We start from the raw sequence: 12,809 nt of genomic DNA on the forward strand, positions 1-12,809 counted from the left end.
AATAAATATAGGTTATTCAAATTAAAGATTTGAGTTCAGCAAATCGATTGAATAATTATTCAAGTTTAAAGATTTCATTTTATTTTATTTTTATTTTTAATATTATTATTATTTTGGTTTATTTTGTTGTGTTTTCTTTTTTCTTAGTTTATGTTAAGCTCAATATCATTATTGCTTCAAGTGTGGTTTGTCTTTTTTCTGAATTTCAATTAACTTTCTAATTTTTTTTTCAATTCATAAACACTGATGCAAGTAAACATGTACTTGGGATTCGTGCTGTTTAATCAGAAAATATGGAACAAACTTAAAAGCACAGTAAACTAAGATTATATTGTATCGAATTGGGAAAAAATCATTTCTGTTCCTAGATTTGCTAAAAGCGCGAGATTATAATTTGGGTCTGCCTTTCCGTTCTTCAAACTGTCCGTCTGTCTGTCATTCTGTCTGTGTATAGTTTCCGGATGATATATCGGAAGTACTTAGGATTTTGCAATAAGATTCTACCTATTCATGTATCACAAATTGAAGATTTGCCAAAAATATTTTGAAAGTAGAATTGTTTATTATCTCTTGCTGATTGAATAACATTTTTAGCAATTTCAAATGAGAAAAAGAAAATGTGCGCTTCAATGGCATTTAGTTCAGAGCAAGATCTGTCATAATTATAAGCTCAAATTGGCTTAGCACATAAAGATATGCTTAATTGATGGTATACAGTGTATTTACACAATAAACCTGCTCGAAACATTGTGTGAGAAAAATAAACTTTTACGTAATACATAGTTAAATTGTCTATTTCTTGTGCATGTGGTGTAGACATCGTGAAAGGGAGGGGGGGGGGGGTAACCAAATGTGTGAAATCAGGTAGAATTAAAAAAATCAGTGTAGATAGTACTTAAAACAAACTAATTTCCTCATAATTTTTTAAAAATATTTTGTATAATTGTGTGTTTGTCAAATTAACCTTACAATTTTCTTAGTACAGAAAGGTCAATTTTTTAGAAAATAAAATGAAAAATTAAATATTTCTTATTTGTTTACGTATGAAGGTATTCTTTTTCTTTATCAAAATAATAAGACAGGATTTTTCTTCGAAATGTACTTATTACAAAAGTTTCACATAAAGATTTATTTCAATATTCTCTATAATACATGACAAGTTTGAAAAGAAATATACTGCAGGGGAAAGGGAGTGATACTTATGTTGTGCTTGAGAAAAAATATTTTTGCTGTATTCCAGTAAATTTGCTATCATTTAAAGCTCTAAATCTACTGATATTAATAGATATTGAATTAAAGGAGTCGACTAGGGTTTTATTGTGTGAAAAATACAATAGAGAAACTCTTTAATTTATACCATATGTAACTTATATTGACTTCAGTGTACATGCCAAGTTGAGGGAAAATCTACCTTCAAAGTATCTTTAAGGGACCGTCTCAAGAAACAAGTACATTTACTATCGGATTATATGGGAAAGTGCCAATTTTTCGCACTTCAAAGCAATTTATTCAAATACATGTACTACAATAGACTTTTTGCTCAAATTATATTATTTGATGAGTAATACTATATTGTACATTTTTTGTAAGAAATACAAATTTCTGGTTTCCAGAGGTGGCATCTTAAAATGTCAAAATTAACAAAATTTTCCTGTTTTATGGAGTACTACAAAATATGACAGATATAAAGGATTTTTGCAAAAAAAAAAAAAAAAATAACAAAAATAATTTTGAGATTCTCAATATTCTATGTTTTAAATTTCAAGAACTTATTTTTTCAGTACTTTTTCTTTCATAACCTTTTTATAACCCTCTCTTAAAGAACTTCAGTTTATCATAACGTCACAAACACTATTAAGACGTCAATCTATCTATCGGTTGAAAAGTCGTTTTAAGAATCAGTTATATAAATTTGTCATTAGATATTTTAACCTGTGATTCCTTAATTTTGTTAAATTCTATTAATTATGTGAAAATACTTGCTTTAAAAGAGTAAAAATGCTTCATTATTCTATGATGCGCGAAGTATTGCGCAATGGAAACCCCAGTCGTCCCCCTTAAGATTTCTTTTATGATTTCGGCTCAATTTAATGCATTATTTGTAGAATTGATGCTGTCTAAAAGCAATAGTTTCTTTGCATTTTACACTAGAACTGTCTGTTCTTGCACGTGCTGTTCCATGAAAATTAATATATAAAGGTATATTTTTTTTATTAACTAATATTTATAAGTAAGTGATAATACTGCAGATTTGCAAATAATCGCGATGGTTTTAATTTCACTATGTTCGCCATTCATCGTTTTTCCGCGAAATTAAATCCATCGTGAATTCTATCATTAGTTTTTTTAAAACGTTTAAATGCTTATATGAAATTTAAATTAATTTTTTGCAGCTTGAAATTAAAACCATCGCGATAGGTACTTTTTGAGAAATCGTGAAATTTAACACCGTAAAATTAAAACGACTTGCAGTAAAGAGAATATCAAAGTTTCAAAAATTTCACACAAAGACTTTTCGGACATACGTCCCCCTTCAGCTCTTTTGAGATATTGCTATGACATATTTTATCATAACTCGACACAACTTAGAAAAGACCCCTATTGACTTTGAGGTCAAAGGTAACGATCAAATATTCATGAAATGCAAAAAAAGTTTCCAGTTGAAAATAAGTTCTCTGAGATTTGCTTTGAAATATTATATTGTAACTCTCCTTCAAGAAGACCCAATTGATTTTTAGGATCAAAAACTGAAAAGGCAAGGTAAAAAAATCATATGTTGGGTATAATGGTTTCCAAATAACTTAATTTTTTCCCCTTAAAATTTGATAAAATTTCATATCATAAGTACCCATGACTTCAAGCTTTAAGATGATCCTATTGATTTTGAGGGGAAAAGTAAGGCTAAGGTCAGAAATTCATGTATCCGAAAAATTGTTTCTAGATGATAGCTTTAGTTCTCTTTGGGATTTGCAATGAAATCTGAAGTTGATGACTCTTTATAAATTAAGAAGGGCGCCTATTGATTTTGGGGCCAAATGTTGAAAAGACAATCTTCATCTTTTTTGTCTTCCATCCACTTATTTTGTATATTAGCAGAGGACATAAATTCCCTGAATAAACTTGTTAGTTTAAAACTATATATGACTTTCCTTTGAATTGGGAATGGGGCTCAGCTCTGCGTGTTTGCTGATATACATATCTGCAAAGGGACTTTAAAATGTAGCAAATATCTAAATACAATCTCAATAGTTTCTTTAACGTACTGGTCAGCTATGAGTGTATTTCGTAGACTCTATTCTATTCTTACAAGTATTGGAGCATCCTTTAATGATATGGATATATTTTGAATTATTTGGTAATGATTTAGAAAAATTTATTCATTTTGCATTTCAAAAGAGCGATAACTCAAAAAAGAATATTATCATTTTCATTTCTCAGTTACTAGTATCCTAAGGTTAGAATTTAATTTTTTTACACAAGAGATCGTTGAACATGATGAGTTTCTCATGATATTAAAAAACTCAGCCCCACTTGAAACCTGAATCTCTGGACAAATGTGACTTTGATTTACATTTTGCTGAGGCTCTATGTTCACCTATGTATCGCTAGCTGACAGCGCAGTTTTATTCGATGGGGGATTGTAGATTTTGGTAACAAATATTTTGTCCTACAATCTTTTGAAACTAAACAATCTGTCCTCCACTGGATCCGACCTTGCCTGTAAGTGAATATTCTGCTCACCGTCTTCAATTCTTTAAAATTACAGGCTCGCTTCGCTCATCGTTTTGGATTTGATATAGAAAGATAATTAAAAATAGAAAGATATGTAATCGAGACCATGGAAGTTTCGTTGCAGACTCAATAAATAAAACTTCTGCTTTTTTTAGACCACCAATGTGTTACTGAGTTGACCTTTTTTCATCTGTTCTCTTCCGTTTATCGTTATCTTCGTACATTTTCAGCTTCTCTTGAACTGATGAATCAATTTCAACCAAAACTGTAAGTGAATTTTATGGCCTCTGCGTCTGTTGGAACTAAGGAGTTTGGACAAAAGCACAAAGTTTTATGCAATTTTCAAAAATCTTTACTATTTGATTAATTAGTCATCTAACAAAAAATATGAAATTTTGAAAATAATGAAATATCATATTCCCTTGGTTCAGGCTTCGAGTTTGGGGTTGTTTATTGGAAATGTTTAATATCTTTTCCTTTATTGATCGACATCTAGCTGCCAAAGTGTTTGCACGATTTTAGCCTTTTACCAAAATTCCTTGGTCAATTGTTAGGGCCACACGACCGAGCTAGGTTGATCATACTTTGAAAATACTTTACATCTTGAAAATTTTCTCTATTAAAGTATATTTAGCAGATAAAATGTTTACATGATTTTAATGAATACTTAGTCTTCCACGTAAATTATGAAAATCATGGCCCATGAATCAGGCCCAAGAGTGGGTTAGGTTGATATATTGAAAAATACACTACACCTTCAAACATTTTCTTTACTGAACATGTATCAGGCAAACCAAACTGACTGCAAAATTACAATGAGTACCTAACTCTCTATCAAACGTATAACATTAAAGCCTCCTGGGTCCAAGGTTAAGGTCCAAAATTGGGGCTAAGTTGGACATATTCTGAAAATACATTACACTTTTGAATATCAATTTACTCAAGAGCGTCTGGCAGACAGCCTCTTTACATGATTTTAATTAACACTAAACCATCTAGTTCCCTCTACCAAAATTATAAAATGCATAACCCCTTGATCCATGGTTCAGTCCCTGCTATAAAATTCAAATCCTCCGTAACCAGTGAACAGGAGACAATTTGAGGCTAAGTTGATCATAACTTGGAATCTATCATATAATGTTCCTCATCTTCTTTACTCCTGAACTTCATGGAGACAAGCTACATTTGATATAATTATGATTAAAGACTCCTCATAAAACCCTAAAAGGTTGGTCACCTTAATCCAGACAAGTTCCAGATGGGCAAAAACTGGTCATAACCTGAGAAACTCATGATTCTCAGACGAGTGTCAACGTCTAGGACCTAAAATTCTTTTATTGTATGAGAAGAAAATCGGTATGATCTTCTGTAAACATTAAAAATTATTTGTGATCTCTAAGGTAAGAAAATGAAAAAAAAACAAATAATCTGTATCTGATCATCTTGGAAATAAATATTCTGTCCTGTGAAGGCATGAAAATAAATATATTGTATTCTGACCCGACAAAGTTTGACCCCCCCCCCTTATCTCAACCTCCCTTCAGATTCAAATGGTCGTCTCATTATTCCTAGATAAAAGTAGAAAATAGAGATAACAGATTAAGGGCCCTTGGGTCTGAGCTCTTGGGACACGAATTTCTTACATTTGGTAAAAGGTTTTTGTCACAATGCATTAAGTTTGCTTACTAAGAGTTTCGGAATACTGTAGATTACTAAATATTAGCGACACCTTATTTTCGCAAGATATTTGGTATTCATAAGCGAGATAAGCGAGACAAAATTTTCACGAATGCTGGTTATTGCTGTATATATCTTATGACAATAAAATTAAAAGCGAGAATGAAATTTTCACGAGCAGACCGTCTCGTGAAATTACGCGAAAATGAAAGTTCTCACGAATAAAAAGTGATTTACAGTAAATAAGATTTTTAAATGTACACTTCATAATAAATTTTCCAGACATTATTACCTGAGCTTTGTCCTTGGATCTGAATTTCTGAATACATGAATTTCAAAATTTTAGTAGACGGTTAGCTACTCGCTATAATCATGTAAACAGTTTGCCTGCTAAATATAATCAACTTGGCCTTACCCACAGGACTGAACCCTTGACAGGTGAAAATGCATTTCATATTTTTGGCAGAGGGCTCACTGCACGTTATAACAAATCTACTGCTTGATGACCATTTTTTTAAAGGTACTTTTAATATATTACGTGTACCATAATAGCCCGATCCCGTGTCCTACACACTAGGTTAAGGGGACATGAATATCAGAATCTGGGTAGAGGGCTAGCTGCTTATCATGATCATGAATCATTTTGCCTATATTAAATGTCCATGTGTAAAGAAAGATTTTCAAATGTGTATTGTAGTTTCACTATATGACAAACTTATTCTCACCCAGGGGCCAGTACAAATTTTGATGATTTTAGCCCACTCCTCGAACCCAAATGCGACCATGATATACACAATTTATGTATCCCTTTTGAAATTTTCCACAATTAAAATTAATTTTGTCAATTCAGAGAAGTTTAAAATGTTCAAAAGTTCACAATCGACGGACAAGAACAGATTGAAACAGGTTACCTAAGTGATTGATTGATTGATTGCATGTTGTTTTACGTCCCATTCGAGAGTTTTTCACTCACCATATACCGGTGAAGGGCTTAAAATTTAGACCTATACATGAATACTTGACACTCAGGACTATTGAGTAGTGAGGTTTCTTTATCGTGCCAACGTCTACGGTGACAGGGGAACTAGGTTTTTAAGATCTCATCCGAAAGACCCGTGACTTTCACTTCTAATACCGGGCGCTTAGCAAAGGAATAGTCACTACCTATATTTACGTCTTAGGTTTGACGCGGCGCTGTGAAAGAGGAATGGAGCCCGGGCCTCCTGATCGCAAAGCGAACGCCCCCCCCCCCCCCGCTAGGCTACCGTGACCGGTTTGACCTAAGTGATTCAGATTACCTAATTCTAAATATGAATGATGTATATCAGAGAAACCACTTTACATTAGAAGTATAATATTGAAAATGCATGAATGAAGAAACATAGTAGCATTAAGAACTATCTGTTGGTTTACTCCTAGTCGGCCTTATTTCAACAAAACATCATCGGAAGCTTGCATATAAAGATGGCATACTCGTACTTTGATGGAGTTTAAGATACTTTGGTCAAATTAAAGATGTATTAATAGTACTCGTATTTCTAACTAAAGAAAGAAAAATACAATTACATGCCGTATCTTGAGCTTAGTAAATTAGAAAACATAAAGAACAATTGATCCTAATTTTTATTTCAATAGTGAGCATTATTTCAGTAGTAGTTGCAACCTTGTTTTAGTTTGAAATTTATTTTTAGCCACCATTGAAATAATTATTTCAATAGTGAACGTTATTCAATAGTGATTGCAACATTGTTTTCAACACTATTGAAATAATTATTTCAAAAGTGAACATTATGTCAATAGTGGTTGCAACTGAGTTTGGTTTTAAAACGCATTCTCAACCACTATTGAAATAATAAATATAATTGTGGACCTTGTTTCAATAGTGGTTGCTACAGAAGTGTTTTTATGTCACTTTATAGACGCGTTTTTTGACATTACGTCATAATATAGCTTCATGGAGAGATTTTTGCCGGGAGCGTCACAGAAACTAATTTTAATATCTTTTAATCCTTTTTGTAAAAGAATATGTAAATAACCTGTCAAACCTTCATGTACTCGTCAATGATTACAACGAAGATAGTTTTTTTTGCACTCATTATAAAGGGTTGAAATGAACTCAGTATTTTATTCTACCTGTAAATAAATTATCTAGATTATCCTTAATGAGAGGAAAATCAAAAGAAAAGATAGTTTTTACAATTAAGGTTGCAATAAGACTATGCACAAACTTTGTACATCCGATTCAATGTATTTTCGTATCAATTGAATATTTTTTCATCACGTTGTTTCACATATTTTTTATGAGTTCATTATCTTTAATTAAAACACTGAGGCATTCTAGCCTGTTACCCTATTTAACCGTTCGCTACGGGTGTTGCTAAAACGCGGAACGGAAAACGGAACGGAAAACGGAAAATATGATGTCTCGTTTTTCACTATGCACAGGTATAATTCAGACAAAGGAAGCAATATTCTTTTTCTAATACATGTAGTTCATATCTAATTAAAAGTTATTGTAACAATGTGATTTATTCAGATTTTCCCCTCAAAACATGCGGCATATACATGCAATGGTCAATAAAATGCACAATAATTAGACTCACATCCAAATTATATATCAGAATGGCTCATTTGTACGTCACTCATCCAAATCTGAATTTAAAAAATGACTTATTCGTCAAAGACAAAATCATCATTATTGATTATGAAAGGGAAAATGTTGTTTCGAAACAGGCGGAGTGAAAGAAAAACACAGAGTATATTATATTAATTTGTGTTAGAGACAACAATCACTGGCATAATTGAAATAGTGGAGATAACGAACAGTATTCGAGCTCAAAAGTCCATTAAACATTACAAAATAAGAGCAGAGCAAACACGGACTTCTAAGACATCAGAGGTGGGATCAGGTGCCATGGAGGAGTAAGCATCCCCTGCCGACCGGTCACACCCGCCGTGTGCTCCTTGTCATGATCGGGAAATAACGGAAAAATCCGTCGACAATTCAGTATGTAAATAATGGCCTAACAAATAGGGCTGGGACGATATATCGAGATATCGATAATATCGATTCAATGTGAGGATGATACGCATATCGATACGTATGAAGAAATATCGACATATCGCCCAAAAAATTCTGACTTGTGTTTTTCTTTGTTTACTTAACATTTTGGGTTTAATATATAAAATAAATATGCTTAATATAAATATAAATATGAAATACATAATAATTAAGACCACTTGTGCAAAATAATTGAGTTTTACAACAGATATGCAACTTCTTTGAATAAATTATTCTTATTTGTGAAGAAATGTTTTGTTCATTTCAATATAAAAAAAGAATTTATAACCAATTAAACATATCGTGATACATATCGTATCGTGGCTCAAATATCGGGATACGTATCGATATAGAAAAAGTTGTATCGTCCCAGCCCTACTAACAAATAGTATGAAAAAGTCAGTCAGCATTTGACTTAATGATAGATTGTATTTGCTGACAAGGTCATTGTATCAACCATAGAACTTACGAAATGATGACTTCAAACAAGACTGCTGATATTCTTGTTTCATCAACTTGTTTGTCAATAACTTACCTCGTTTTAGAAATTGTTCATACGTAGAGCATGCTCTGGCGTATCGAATCAACTGAGAGATATAAACCCCGTATGCAGATGATAAGGGTATATTGCTGTATAAATAAGGGAAGTTGACGATTGAAAAGTTAAAGTCATCACGTTTATCATAAAGCTTTGTTGTTAGATTATCATTAACGTCTTTTTCTGATAAAATATCCAAATATGAAACAGATGTGTCAGACTCTGTGGTATCTTTTATCTCAAGCTCAGCGGGATATATCATGTCGACATAAGAATGGAAATAACCATTGTTAATTGACAATACGTCGTCGATATATCTAAATGTCGAGTTGAAGGCCACAGCAAGTGTTTTCTACTTTTCACGTAAAAGATTTTTAATAAATTCTGCTTCATATGAATTCAAAAATAGGTCTGCTAATAACTGGGCGCAATTGGTACCCATGATGATTCCAATAGATTGTTGGAAGAATAAAGGATACAATTTAAAAAAAAAATTACACTACAGGGGTGTTGATGCAATCCATAGGTATGGCACGCCAATTTCACAAAAATTAGCAAAACTTAGTTTCACAGTTGATAAACTAGGTTTATCGACTGTAAACTATAGTTTACAAACCGTGAACTATAGTTAACGATTCGTTAACTATAGTTTTCATCTGTAAAACTATATTTAACGGTTGTTAACTATAGTTTACGAATGCTAATCTAAGTTTATCTGTCTGTAATTAAACGTTAACAATAGATTTTGTTGATAAACATAGATTCACATCTGTAAACTATAATTTACAATCGTGAACTATAGTTAAGAGTTGTTAATCATAGTTTCACAAATCGTGAAACTATATTTATCAGATAAACTATGTTTTACATTCGTTAACCATAGATTTCGGTTGTAAACTATAGTTACTGTCATTTATACTCACAAACTATATTTAACAGACGTAAACTATACTTATCGATCGTAAACTATAGTTTTGAGAGCTAAACTATGATTCACATTTGCCAATCATAGTTTATCGTAATAAAATATAATTCACACTCGTAAACTATAGTTAAGAGTTGTTAAATATAGTTTATGAATCTAAACACCTGTTAACTGTTAACGATAGTTTTCAATTCGAAATTTCGCGGCACCAATCGCGAGAAGCCATAATAGGTATAGGTTTTATCAGTGCGGAGAATATTAAGGACACGTGTTGGGCATTATCTAAAGCAAAGACCGAGTTATATATAATCAATATAATTACTTTCTCTATTTAAACAGGATTAATTGTATTTGTTTTAAAATGTCGTGTATATATACATTTCCTATGGGGAAATTTTTAGAAATATGATAAAATTTTAATTTTTTAAAAGACAGAATATTACGAGATTTTTGCTCAAGCAGAGGAGGGTGAAGCGCGTTTTACAATGTGCCAAGCATTTTCCCGCCACATCTCATCACCAAAACAAAGGAAATGCAGTGGCGGATATAGATAGGGTTGTTGGGGTTTGAACTTCCTCCTTTGAATTTAAGAGAGAGAGAATGAGAGAGAAGTCCCAAATATTTGTTGTGTTTGTTCCGTGAAAGGCCACTTTTATTTATGTATGAAGAGAATTCGGTTGTTGAAAAATAAATTCCACGCCTGCAATGTTACATGTACTGTGTTATGTCTTTATTTACAGATGAATATAAGATATACATGTATTTTATTACTGACAGATCACGCATTTCGGTCTCTATGTTTCTCTTTTAAATAAAAAAAAAATAAAATTTTAATCAATAATTTTCCAGTCATTTTTCTTTTTATTTCCAACTAGATTTGCTTTAAAATAATAGAACATTTACTTATGACGCCAACAAGAAATATACATGCATATATATTTAACAACAATTGTCGTTACATAGCAAAATCTTATAATGCTGTAACTAGGATTAGCCGATCTATAATTTACAAAAAAAAAAAAACTATTGTTAACTATAGTTTTGATCGTAAACTATGGTTTAGAGTCGTGAAATCTAGTTTCACAGAAAATTGTGCATCTCCGATACAAAATAAGAGATTCTGTTCCTAAACTGTGTTTCTCAAGTGTAAAACTATGTTTATCGCATTTTTGTGAATTTGGCGCTTTGTATGTCTGTAAAGTATACTTTACAAAGCCTAAACTATAATTTACATTTGTTAAGTATAGTTTAGAGTTGTAAATCATAGTTTACAAATCGTGAAACTATATTTATCAGATAAACTATATTTTGCAGTAGCAAATGATTGTTTTCCGTGTTAATTATAGTTTACGCTTGTGAAACATAGATTATCGTGTAAACTATAGTTTACATATGTGAAATATAGATTATCATCGTTAACTATAGTTTACGGTCTGTAAACTATAGTTTTCAGTCGATAAACCTAGTTTATCAACTGTGAAACTATGATTAGCTCATTTTTGTGAATTTGGCGTGCCATACATAGGGATCTGAAACGGGGATTTAAGAAAGATAGCATACATGCATATGGTCAAATTGTGCAAAATAGCACAAACTGATAGCACAGAATAACGTAAAGATGGATGGGGAAATTACATACTTTCGAAAAAAATTTAGAGTTGTTATATTTCAGTATGGGGGTGGGAGGTGCAGAGATGTACGTTATCTACGCTTAAAGTGCATGGGTACATATGAATTGAAAATTATTGGATTAGTTGGCTCATACGGCTCATAAGGATATCGAATACCTGTCGTTCATATTGATCAAAGTGATCTTCAATGAAGTTTTCCCACTCATCCATATTTTAGCGCAACATGTTTCATGTATATGTGCACGGCATTAGATATTTTTTGTTCCTTTTTTTCGTACCCTGTGCTTTGTCTTTGTTCAGAGATCTTCATGAATAAGAGAATGAACATGATTAAATCAACTCGCATTTTGATAATTAAGGATTAAACATGGCCGTAGGAACCGGGGGGCCGTGCCCCCCCCCCAATAATTTTGCCGATATATAGAATACTATAGAAAACAGAGCTACTATATGTATGCTTGTTGTGCCCCCTCATTAATAACGTCTGATGATCTTTTTTTTTTTTTTTTTTTTTTGCTTGTCAAGGAATTTTGGTATATAGTCGATAGTGCCCCCTCAACTGAAAATGTATGATTGTGCCCCCTCAAAGTGAAACTGCTTCCTACGGGCCTGTTAAATATGAAAAATTTATATGCTGTATACTGTTTCTGGTATGATTTATATATTTAAAGTGATTTAACCTCGAATCATATTTTCCGTTTTCCGTTCCGCTCCGCGTTTTAGCAACACCCGTTCGCTACGGATCATCGGGCCAGGATATACTGATATAGGTGCCTAGAAACTAAAATGCAGAAATACAATACAGACTAAAATATAGATCCTGATAATAGTTTAGTTTTATTCCACTATGATTTGTTTTATATGATACTGTAAGGTTAAAGTTGTTGCGCATTGCATAAGGTAAGTTGATATTTTTTTTCTTTATGATTAACAAACACTGATGTGTAGAAACGGACTAGGGTAAAGTGCGTTACCCTAGTCCAAGATGGCGACAGGCAAAGAGTGCACTTATGGGCCCCGGTAAAATGTGAAAAAATGAAGAATCAAATTAAACATAATTTTTCATCTCAGATCATCAATTGATATCTAAAGCATAAGATTCAACAAATTTTATCGCTGAAATTCATGAATATACAAAGAGCAAAGCCCTACAATGTGGTAGGGGTCAGCCAACATTCATGATTTTCAATAGTAAATCGAGGACGGTCATTCGTTTCAAAGCTTTAGTTTACTGTCAGCCTAACG

This window comes from Saccostrea echinata, unplaced genomic scaffold (assembly GCF_033153115.1).
Source record: "Saccostrea echinata isolate AGI-Se365-2 ecotype Australia unplaced genomic scaffold, CSIRO_AGI_Sech_v1 ptg000016l, whole genome shotgun sequence".
Classification (NCBI taxonomy): domain Eukaryota; kingdom Metazoa; phylum Mollusca; class Bivalvia; order Ostreida; family Ostreidae; genus Saccostrea; species Saccostrea echinata.